This window comes from Neopsephotus bourkii, unplaced genomic scaffold, assembly GCF_033783945.1.
Source record: "Neopsephotus bourkii isolate Nb327-2 ecotype Australia unplaced genomic scaffold, CSIRO-AGI_Nbou_v1 NB_1350, whole genome shotgun sequence".
Lineage (NCBI taxonomy): Eukaryota > Metazoa > Chordata > Aves > Psittaciformes > Psittacidae > Neopsephotus > Neopsephotus bourkii.
Window position 1 is genome coordinate 3998322 of NW_026901829.1, and position 9217 is coordinate 4007538.

The window sequence follows — 9217 nt, forward strand, 5'->3', positions numbered from 1 at the left end:
ATGGATCTACTTTCAGATTGTTTTCCTTTTCTCTAGTTGATAAAATAGAGAAAGTTAAGTCAACTGGTTGACATTAGTAAGCAGAGAAAATCAGCTCAGTGAAACCAGAGTGTAATTCATTTTTCCTGAAGTTTCAAGATGAGGTCTGAACTGTCATTTTATTAACCCTGTCTTAAAGCAACATCCTTGTCCTGATTCCTACACATCAGCCCTAACAGGCTGAGCTTGCTTATATTTGTCAAATAGAAGTGTGATTGGGATGAGTGTTAGGAATGTGGTTTTAGGGGAAGTTTAAATTGTGGTAAATATTCTCTAGCAATGTAGGAACAAAGATGGCTAAGATCTAAAAGAAAACAGAACAGTTGCATCTTTTTTAGCTATAGAGAGTAAACCTTTAGGAATAGAAATATATATTATGGGCCTGGTTAAACTGTACAAATTAAACTATCTTGTTCAAGCATGGCAAGACCCTGTTCTCCCAGAAAACAACTGGTTCAATGCACATAAGCTATAAACTCCCTGTGGAAAGAAGGCAGCTAGTAATGGCTAACAATTACTTCAGCATACTCTTGGTCACTTTTTCCTTTAGGCATTTCAGAAAATGATAGGGAGAGGAATGCAAGATGGATGAACTGTCTTAGTGATTACAGCTGGTGCTTAGTTGTCATCCTTCCAAAGGGTCCAGTAGCCTCTATCACCGTGTTTGTTCTCAGCATGAAAAAAGAGGGGCTGCCAAGCACCTAGAAAGGATAACAGCTGTGAGCAGCTACCATTTTTGGCAAAAAAAAATAGCTGTTAGCAGAACATAAGGTATCTTTGAACAGGCAGAAAACAAGATCAATTGTCCTGATGACATGGGAGCTAGCCTATGGAGACCACAGGTTAGGCACCCAAAAATAAAGTAGGCAGACTGAAAGGAAACCTTTTCCACTGCACTGTTCAGTAATTTTACAGCCTTTCACAACTCTAGTTTGAAATATGTTAGTGGAGAAAGAGTGAATCCAGCCATTTCTCATTAAAATTCTTTGATGAACAGAAATAAAGTCAGAAGTGTATCTTGAAGGTTGTTTTCCTGCTTGGTTAATGACCATTTGTGCTTTCTTAAGTAGCATAGTCCAGATTTCAGGAGTCAGTGTGAACACTGCTGGTATTCCGGTACATAAGTCCACAGCTAGGAAACTTTTTCCTCTCCCAGCCTGTGGTACTCCGTATTTCAGTGCTCTTCAGCCTTTCACACAGAAAAACAGTTGACATTACATCCCTTACAATTTTGTTGTTGTTCTGCTTGAATTAGCACGTGTTGTGGTTTAAGTCCAGCTGGTAACTCAGAATTACGCAGCCGTTTGCTCACCCTCTCTTTTCCCCCATCCTCCAGGTGAGATGGGGAGGAGAACTGAAAAATGTAAACCTCATGGGTTGAGATAAGAACAGTCCAGTAATTAAAATACAATATAAAACTATTACCACCACCAATAATAATAATGACAAGGAAAATAATGAGGGGATAAAAACATAATATAAAACTAAAAAGGAAAAGAAAAAAACCCACAATAATAAACACAAGTGATGCAAAATTGCTTACCACTCGCTGACAGACACTGAGCTTAACCCGAGAAGCAATCTGGTCCTTCCGGGTAACTCCCCTCCCCGTGTTTATACTGGGCATGATGTGCTGTAGTATGGAATACCCCTTTGGCTACTTTGGGTCAGGTGTTCTGCCTCTGCTTCCTCCCAGCTTCCCACGCTCATCCTCACTGGCAGAGCATGAGAAACTGAAAAGTCCTTGATTGGGGTAAGCAACAACTAAAACACTGATGCGTTATCAGCATTCTCCGACTAAAGCCAAAACACAGCACTGCACCAGCTACTAGGAAGGAGAAAAATAACTTCCAACTGAACCCAGGACAGCACAGGTTTAAACCACTTGCTTTGGAAACATGCTGCTTACTCTCATCAGTAGGTAGCACTGTTTAGCTTTGTATTTGAGACCTTTATAGAGAAAGGTTGCAATCTGAGGGCACACCTATGACTGAAATATGTGAAATTTCATCCATAACAACATGTATCCATAACAACTCTACCTACAGTTGTTCATATAATTCTAGCAATTTAGGACTTCAGTCTACATTACACCAAACATGGCAAAGCTAAGTTCTTTGGCTTTATTAAGGCTTACAGGACCAAATGCTACATTTTATAGACAAACCTGTGGATCACTAAAATCAAGTAGAACATCTACAACTCATCAGTAATCTGCTACGGCTTCCACAGTGTATCCATGATGCATTCTGAAATAGGTCATCCAAAGAGGCTTCAAACTATGAATTATTTTTTTTTTCTTGGCTTGCTTACTCTCTCTTAATCAGTCCTCTCTGCTAACTTTTTCCAAAGTTAGGGGAATCAGCATAGGATAACATTTGTTTCAGAGTCTAGAAGGATGCCACAGGAAAATCATAAAGGGGATATCTCAGAAATAAAATCATTATATATCTCTTCTCTGTGTGTCTTTTATGACCATGGATGTCATTTCATGGGTCATTGTCACAAACAGACATGAGGGAGATAGTACCACAACTTCATTATTGGTTGATGGTGCAAGAGAAAAGTAAATAAAAGCTCAAACTTTAAATAAGGAATATCTACTACCCAGTTACATATGCAAGGACAAACAAGAAGATCAAAACCAAACCTGTATCATTCAAAATAATTTCATTGCCATTAGTTCCAAATGCACGACCAATCTGATTGATTCCGATCTTACTATAATAAAGATTATATTGAAATATTTTATACATTTATCTTTTTTTACAAGTAAAAATAATTTTAAGACGTATAGTATTCACTCTCACCCCCCAAAACTTGCCCTTTTTTAAATAGTACAGAAGCTTCTTATTTACCAGACCCTGACTCAGAAGCGTTATGCATTTCTACCAAGAAACACCCCTACTGCAGAGCTTTGGAGCCACAGTGAGAAGTTGCTGTTCATGCTTCAGTTTCCTGAATATCTAGGAAACACCTAGAAATACCCATTAGTCAGACTGCATATAAGCAGCACTATGTCTGTTCAACTATTTAGCCAAATAGGATAACACTCTCATGATGAAACCACTGAATCATCAAAATTATTTTTACATTTAGCTTAATTGCTTGACTAGCCTCAGATCCTCATCAGCAAATGAAAATAACTGAGTGTGTTTAGCTAAAGTAATGGCATTTCAGCCATGACCTTGTATGCCTAGCAACAGCCACCACAGTATACTACAATGTGAAACAGTCCAGAATCTGGTTGGAAGCATTTAAGCCCCAGACATCACTGTTAACAATGATTGTTACTAGATGAAAGGCAATTAGGATTATAGGGAAGGAGATAAGTGACAGGCCATAAAAATGAGCTATTCAATTGTTTTTATTATCCATGCAAAAATAAACAATCTTCCTATAAATATATAACTGCAGTTAATCAGGTCCTCCTTTACCTGACTCTTGCATTTAGTTTTCTTCTGAATCCTTTTATCCTTCCATACTCACTGAAGGAACAGGAGATACAAGCGAGTCCCCTTTTGACAAAAAATAATAAAAATAAAAAATAAAAAAAGATGCCTGCTCCTTACAAGCAAAACTTGTCTCCAGTCTCAATTGCAGGCAAAGTAGACATTTTGTAGACATGTTTCAGCATCAGGTTTTTAGTGTCAAGTTTTCTACTTTTATTTGTTACCTAACTTCAACCTCAACAGTGCTATAAGGAGAAATATATTTTGCAAATGCTTTGAAAGACCTTGCCAATGTTGTATTAAAATGGGGGGCGTGGGGGGAGAGGGAGGAAATCAGTTAGCAAATAAGGAGGTTATCCAGAAATCTAGAAACACTATTTGATGTTTACTCATTATGAGAAATGAAAAAAGGGCACGACAACAATCCTACCAAAATGGTCTCAACAAGCCCTGGAAGCTTTACATTCAGATGGGAGTCAGAAAAATAAACAAACTGCTCATTTTTAGTTTGTTTGCTAATTTGAAGAAGAGAATGGATTTTCTCTCAGGAGTACTTCATATGTAAATTGGAGGCACTAACAGTGACAGAAAGTAGGCATAAAATTCAGGTCTGAACATAAGCTATCCGTTCTCCCAGTGGTTCGAGGGAGGGCTTGTTTGTTTGTTTGTTTTTAGGAGAAAATGGAATTTTTTCATGTTTTCTGATCAAACACAGCCTTATCCAGTTGAAACGGGATCAGCATTTTAATGAAAAATCAGGTTAAGTGACGAGAATCCAGTCAATTTAAAATTCCTATTTAGTACTGTTGTACTGAGTGTGCAACTATACAAGGATTATGCCTATTACAACAATGGTCAAAGTATGGGGAAGAGAACTACATGGTGGAAAACAAATTTGCTTCAATTACAAGATAGTTATTCTGACAGAATAATGCACTGAAAACTTATGGCCATAAGAGTGAGGGATAATTTGGCAGAACATAGCCCGTAATTTGCAAATATCTTGGTAATTTCAGTCTAGAACTATCTCTGGACTGAAGTCTGCTCAAAGTATCCCATGAAGACACTATGCAATGCAAAAGAGACATTGAAGTTAGTGGGGTTTTTTTAGACACCTGAAAGTCTGATTTATTCCCACTACAAAACCAAAAATGAAAACACAGGACTTGGAAATAAACAAATATTTTAAATTAAGACAGATATCCTCACAGTATTACAAGCTAAAATAAGAAATAAATAAATTCTCACTCCATGAATACCTTCATTTCATCTCTGCGTCTATGAAGACAGACTCTATTTATTTCCATGGATACTGAGCACTACTTGGAAGTCATCACTTAATTACCACTACAAATCTTCAGCAAAACAAACAGGGAGGTGGTAGTTACAAACAATTCATAATCCACCCTGGTTTTGCCTAAATTGAAAACCACATTCTTCTGAATTTAAACCTTGTCCCTCTTGGGTTTCACTTCTATTTGAGCTGTTAAGATATTTGCACTTCTAATAGCTACCTGATTGCAGGAGATAGACATGCCTTCTTTTATTAATCTATATTTAAACATTCTAAAGTAGTGGCAGGGACCTGACAAGGAAAGGAGATTAAGGTTTAAGGCTAACAATCAGCTGTATCTTTCATTTCAAGCTTTATTCTGATTAAGGGAAATATCTGGAAAATAGTACATTACCTTTTGTTTGGCAGCAGTGAAAGTGGGATAGCATAGCTTTTATTGCATTTAGAAGAAGTAATTGTCATTTGCTTCTTGTTGATACTTTAAATTTCTTACTAAAGCATAGTTTAGATTTGTACTGAAGAATAAAATATAATATAAAACTTGTTCAAATTTTCTCAGTAAAAACTCTTTCCACCAGAGCCATTACATCCTGTGAGGTATACAGATGCCATGTCTTTATATCTATTTACCTGCAAGAACTTTGGGTCATACATTTAAAAAATCCCTGTGTTGATTTGCATGTTGCAAAATACGCATGTGCAAACAAAAGCTGAGGGGAAGTTTAAACCAGCTCTCTCAGCCTCTTACGCACCTCCAAAACATCTCATTAAACTCAGAGAACAGGAAAGTCGTCCCCATCTTCTAATAGTTCTTCCAACAGGTAGGAGCATTTTTATTGTCTTTTGGCTCTTTCTCCTGTTAACTTCATGCTCCCCTTCTTGGTTTGTTCTTTCTTACACATCTCTGTGAATGTGCTCAGTTCTGGACATTTCAAACACAACCTCTGTGGCTCAGGAAATTAATTAATTAATTAATTAATTCAAAGTGTGAGTATATTTGGTTTCATTTAGGGATAATCCAGTTTCCTCCCTTTATTTCCATAATTTCCCTGACCATGCAGGGGCTTTCTTTTATATTCTGCATTTCATATGGGCATTTGGGCTGCTTACAATCTTTTACAAAATTGAGTCTCAATTTAAAAAGTTTCATTTTGATGGTTGAAAGAATTTAATCTGCTTGATGTCCGAGCTCACACTCTGTTCAAAATGGGTGGTAGATCACTCTGGTAATCAATACAGCTTTCCTTGTGCAGGCAGATGCCCATAAGAATGAGAAGGGAGGTATGTGAGACATAAATCTCTTGAGATTTTTTTTTAACAAGTTGTTAATTTTGGGAGTGGAGACAGCGAATGGCTCACATTAGTCATAAGGAAAATTAATGTGTTACTGTCTTTAATGCTGTACAAGGTATTGTTAAATTATTTGGAAGTTTTTTTATGCTCCCTTTAAGACTTATGCCATACGCCTAGGGAAGAAAGATAAATGTCTTCCCTTTTGTCAGCAGATTTCGTGATGGGCTTGGAAGAAGCAAAACCAAACAGAAGCAGTAAAGCATAAACTTGTTATTTAGATAACAAAAAAGGCATCTAATGGGGCAGCATAGCTCGTTCATTATTTTTATTGGCCTTGGAGTTGCTTAGATATTTTTCCTTTATATATTTTCATAGAAATAACTCCACTTGCCTTTCAGAGCACTAGCAGCTAATGTGCTTCCTCTCCCTTCAGTCTTGAGATAAAATACCCAGTAACACAACTAACACTTGTAGCAGCAAGACAAAGACTGCAAAGTTCCCCAATTCTGCAGCATTTGACTCAGTGTGGAACTGAAAGTGAGGGAACTCAATGGCACTAGTGAACAAACAGACATATTTCTTAGGATGACTTAGGACTTTATTGTCTGTGGCATTTCTCTAGACTCTTATTACCAAATAAGTATTTTCCTGCTGAAAGCATACTCCATTTTTATTTCTTTTCCCCAAGAGATTCTACGATGTTTTACTACTTTCATGTATAACGGTAGTACTGTCACTGTAATACCATGTGAACCTCAGTATATTTGATCATAGGAAACATTTATACTTAAGCTTTTATATCACTCTAGACTCTCTTGTTTCGTTTCCCCAGTTCTTGAGGTTTTGTGAAGTCTTGACATCATTTAAATAAAATTATTGCAGGTATATGAATGAGAATCTTCAGTAACCCAAACTATGCAAGGCAACATCCTATTTCATAGTGTCCCTACATCTTATGATCCTCACCATCCTGGTTTTGGCTGGGATAGAGTTATCTTCTTCCTGGTGCAGTTTTGGGTTTAGTCTGAGAACAGTGTTGATAACAGGTCAATGTTTTAGTTGTTGCTAAGTAATGCTTACCCTGATCAAGGACTTTTCAGTCTCTCATGCTCTGCCAGTGACGAGAGGCACAAGAAGCAGTGAGAAACCAGAGACAGGACACCTGACCCAAACTAGCTAAAGGGGTATTCTATACCACAGCACATCATGCCCAGTATATAAACTGAGGGGAGCTACATAGAAGGCTGGATCGCTGCTTGAGTTGGGCTGGGTATCAGTTGGCAAGTGGTGAGGAATTGTATCACTTGTGTTTATTGTTTTTTTCTTCTTTTAGTTTTATATTCTCTCCCCTTGTTATTTCCCTTATCATTATTATTATACTTTAGTTTTTAAACTTAGTTGTGTGGCTTTACATTCTTTCTCTTCTCTTCACCATCCCACTGGGGTTGGGGTGAGCAAGCAGCTGTGTGGTACTTAGTTACTGGCTGGGTTTAAAGCATGACAGTCCTTTTTGTCGCCTAACATGGGGCACAGAGGGTTGAGATAACAGATCTGCCCAGAGTGTGACAAAACAAATTTGTTATAGGCATCCTTTGTTTTGGTTTAATAGTCACTGGTCACAGTGTTGACTTATTTGCTCTTGGAGTTGTTGCATTTGGTCTCAGAATTTTGTTATGTCACACCTTACTTGCAGCCTATAGCCTGTTTTGGTGTTTATTGCCCTTGGGGCCTGGGATATCTATCACAAGTATCACTTTGTAATTGTGGCTTGTGATACAACAGAATTACTGGTCATTAAACTGATCTGGTATGTGTTTTCATCACAGCCATCACCTCCCTGCTTTGGGAGCCATGTAGTGGGAACTACTAATAATTATGTCTTTTGCCTTTTCTCCTTGGAGCATCAACTAATGGAGGATACCTCCTCCCATATATTCCCCTTCCCCACCAGGCTATTTACGTAGCATTTATGAATTCCAAAGATTCTGAATATTATTTGAGTACCTTTGAAACCAACGTGGTCCTCTTGCTAGGAGTCAGCACATTGCTGAATATGGCTCAGGTCTTGTTTAAGGTTAAACAACTATTTCAGAACACCACCAAGAGATCTTCCCCGAGGCTGGACAGTTATGAGTGTCAGGGTGTGTGGGGTAACGCTGAAAAGCCAAGGGAGAGCATGAATGATCTTCCTTGTAGTAGTAGTAGTAAGAGTCCCACACTACTGCAAATTATGTAGTTGAGTTTTCCACAGCTGGGGAAATCGCCGAGATCAGCACACCCAGAGTGCAGTGAATGGGCTCTGCCCTGGGAAAACCACCTGCCTGATCATGGTGACTCTCCTGCCAGGTAAGTATTACTATTTTAATGGTTCGTTATTAACTTTATACTAACTATTAATAGTGTTTATTTTATTATTATAGTTATTATACATATGGTTTAAACCAAAACACTCACCATGCATACAGACATAAGTCATGTGAACACTGTAGCTCAAATTCAAAACTACCTCAACAGGACAGGAAAAAATCTGTTCAACTGACAGATGCCTTAATGTTTTTCTTAATTTCAGACAGCAGGATGCATGCATGTACACTGTGCAGAGCTCACGTGTGATAAATCCAGTGTTTCTAGACACACCTCATATGTGCAGTACAGTATGCCTGCATGCATGTTATGGAGACAACAAAGTATTTCATAGGGATTCCAATATAAACTGAACAGGATCTATCATACAGCTTGAGATCCCTAATCACCACCCAAAGTCCTCATATGCATTTTTCTGTCAGAAAGTAATTTAGGAGATATAAAAAAATTGGAGGCCTGTGACACCTATCAATTATAAGTAAGGTTGTAATTAGTATTATCTTACACTGAATTATAATATAAGCATACTAAAACAGTGTAAGAGATCCCAACATGTAAGTTTTGTGTGTGCAATTTACCCAAGTATATGGGCAGTGTGACCACTAAAGGCACAAAAACCCCAGGCATAGTTACATGTCAGACATGCAAAAAAAAAAAACAACAAACACCCAAACAAAAAATAAAAATAAAAAATAAATAATAATAATAAAAAAAACCAAAACAAAACTAAACTAGAAACCAATAAAACAAAGAGTCCTTACAAAGAGGACAAGTT

General features: G+C 37.5%; 1 pseudogene; it reads right to left on the minus strand.

The window, feature by feature from the left end:
- Window positions 1-8243: 8243 nt before the first annotated feature.
- LOC133219412 (U1 spliceosomal RNA) lies at window positions 8244-8432 on the minus strand (annotated as a pseudogene).
- Between the last annotated feature and the right edge of the window lie 785 nt (window positions 8433-9217).